Here is a 2,977-nt window from a genome sequence, read left to right on the forward strand (position 1 = left end):
CTTTGTGACTCAGGTAAATTTGGGAATAAGTGCTTAGCTAAGTGCTTATCTATAAAAATTGTAGGCATCATCTTTTCTGCACCTGAACCCATCCTTATCCCCTTCCATATGGTATCCAAAGTGGAGGATGGGACTCTCAGCAACTCCAGTTTAGATTAGCACATTATTTTTAAGCAGTATATTTTCACCCACCAAAGTGGGTGGATAATATTTTTTAACTTTTTAAAAGGTATAGAGGATTTGTGTAAAAAGGGGTCAAGGTACATGTCAAGACTGGTGTCTGATTTGCTGATAGTTTCTTATAAAGTATTTTTTTGAACAGTCCAACCTTTCTCAGGTCAGTTGCTTCATTCCCTGTTTGTAAGCAGCCAGTTCTGAACTTGATTTTATCAACTGGAAATTTTACCCCTTCTCTGTTTTGCTAAAGCATTCATTAGCACTTGAAGGGAACATGTTGTCATTTACAAATCCAGTAGTATTTATTAAATGAAGGGTCCAATTTAATTGGGAGAGGAGGAGAAAAGCTGTGAGGTGTCCTCCATCGTACAGATGCGATAATTAGTAAAAATGTGCAGGCACATTGTGACATTATCTGAGGTAAAGCACCTGGCAGGAGGGAAGCAAGTTTGCAAGTATGAACCTCACATAGTCTGCAGAAAGGTACAAGATCTTGGTCTAGGAAGTTCATCTAGATGTTGGAGTCAGTCCTGGAGTCAAACTTGGGTCACAGGGGCTTTTTCCCCCCGTGTTAAAATTGGAAACAGATTTCATTCTTGCATCCTCCTTGGAGCTGTGTGGTTGTCCAGTTAACACTGCCTTGCACTGGAAATTAAATATCTGTGTTGGATGCTTCTTGCCTCTTGGAGCAGGAAGGCCTCTCGCTGCCAGCCATCCTCCCATTACCAGTGGTTGGAAAGTGTCATCATACCTTCTACTTTGCCCACAAGCAGCCCAGTCCTATGTTGGCTGCCACTCCATGGTACAGCGGTGCCGAAATGGCCACTGCTGTATGCCACGGGGCCAAGGAAGCAGCCAGAGGTCTCCTCAATGTAAGGGAACATTGGTTCCCCTTTATGGGACGCCAGCAGCCCTTATGGGTCTACTCAGATCTGTGCCAACAATTTAGCTAGTGAAGAACCAAAGAGACCCGTGTAGGGCTCTAAGGCCCAGGTGGGGGAATAGGATTCAGTGGCTGCTTCTGCTGCCATCCCCACCCCCTTCCTGGCCCTAAACTGCCCCAGGCTGCCCTCCCCCTGCCCAGTTCCTCCCATGCCTGCCTTCCCTTGCATTCCCCCCAGCCCAGAATGTCTTCTTGCTTGTATTGGCAACCTTCAGTCTCGAAAGACTATGGTATCGTGCTCTGAAAGGTGGTTCTGGCACAGCGTCTAGTGTGGCTGAAAAGGCCAATCCGGGAGTGACAATCCCTTCCACACCGGGAGCAAGTGCAGTCTGTCCCTGGTCTGTCTCCCTGGCTACGGGCCTTCCTTCTTTGCCTCTTAGCCTCAGACTGTTGGCAAAGTGTCTCTTCAAACTGGGAAAGGCCATGCTGCACAGCCTGCCTCCAAGCAGGCCGCTCAGAGGCCAGGGTTTCCCACTTGTTGAGGTCCATCCCTAAGGCCTTCAGATCCCTCTTGCAGATGTCCTTGTATCGCAGCTGTGGTCTACCTGTAGGGCGCTTTCCTTGCACGGGTTCTCCATAGAGGAGATCCTTTGGGATCCGGCCATCATCCATTCTCACGACATGACCGAGCCAACGCAGGCGTCTCTGTTTCAGCAGTGAATACATGCTAGGGATTCCAGCACGTTCCAGGACTGTGTTGTTTGGAACTTTGTCCTGCCAGGTGATGTCGAGGATGCGTCGGAGGCAGCGCATGTGGAAAGCGCTCAGTTTCCTCTCCTGTTGTGAGCGAAGAGTCCATGACTCACTGCAGTACAGAAGTGTACTCAGGACGCAAGCTCTGTAGACCTGGATCTTGGTATGTTCCGTCAGCTTCTTGTTGGACCAGACTCTCTTTGTGAGTCTGGAAAATGTGGTAGCTGCTTTACCGATGCGCTTGTTTAGCTCAGTATCGAGAGAATGAGTGTCGGAGATCGTTGAGCCAAGGTACACAAAGTCATGGACAACCTCCAGTTCATGCGCAGAGATTGTAATGCAGGGAGGTGAGTCCACATCCTGAACCATGACCTGTGTTTTCTTCAGGCTGATTGTCAGTCCAAAATCTTGGCAGGCCTTGCTAAAACGATCCATGAGCTGCTGGAGATCTTTGGCAGAGTGGGTAGTGATAGCTGCATCGTCGGCAAAGAGGAAGTCACGCAGACATTTCAGCTGGGCTTTGGATTTTGCTCTCAGTCTGGAGAGGTTGAAGAGCTTTCCGTCTGATCTGGTCCGGAGATAGATGCCTTCTGTTGCAGTTCCAAAGGCCTGCTTCAGCAGGACAGCGAAGAAAATCCCAAACAAGGTTGGTGCAAGAACACAGCCCTGCTTCACTCCGCTTCGGATGTCAAAAGGATGTCTTCTTGCTACAGCAACTGTTACCCTGCACATGCCCAATCTTGTCTGATCTTGGAAGCTAAGCAGGGTCAGGCCTGGTTAGTACTTGGATGGGAGACCGCTTGGGAATACCGGGTGCTGTAGGCTTATGCCATAGTCTTTCGAGACTGAAGGTTGCCAACCACTCAGCGGGATATTCACTACTGGTGGCTCTGGGTGGTTGTCCCACCAACATGGAGGTCTAGCGCCCCACACCAATCAGTCAAAATGTGAATGGTGTCTGGCTTGTACTTCTTCCCTCAGATAATATCACCCTCTGTATACAGATGTTTTCGCAGCACATAGCTGTGCCATGGATGGTCCGCAGGTGTGCCGCACCTGTTTTCAACCTGGTTGAAAATTGCTGAAAAGCTCTCCCAGGTTCTGTGGCTCTGTTTCTAGGGCAACTGTCTGTAGTAACAAATTGTCAGGCCAGCAGAGGAAGAG

The 2,977-nt window shown here is 49.1% G+C and overlaps 1 pseudogene; it reads left to right on the plus strand.

Moving 5' to 3' along the window:
* The first annotated feature begins 2,518 nt into the window (after positions 1 to 2,518).
* On the plus strand, positions 2,519 to 2,638 carry LOC136656317 (5S ribosomal RNA; annotated as a pseudogene).
* Positions 2,639 to 2,977: the final 339 nt, after the last annotated feature.

The sequence above is a fragment of the Tiliqua scincoides genome, chromosome 6 (genome assembly GCF_035046505.1).
Source record: "Tiliqua scincoides isolate rTilSci1 chromosome 6, rTilSci1.hap2, whole genome shotgun sequence".
Lineage (NCBI taxonomy): Eukaryota > Metazoa > Chordata > Lepidosauria > Squamata > Scincidae > Tiliqua > Tiliqua scincoides.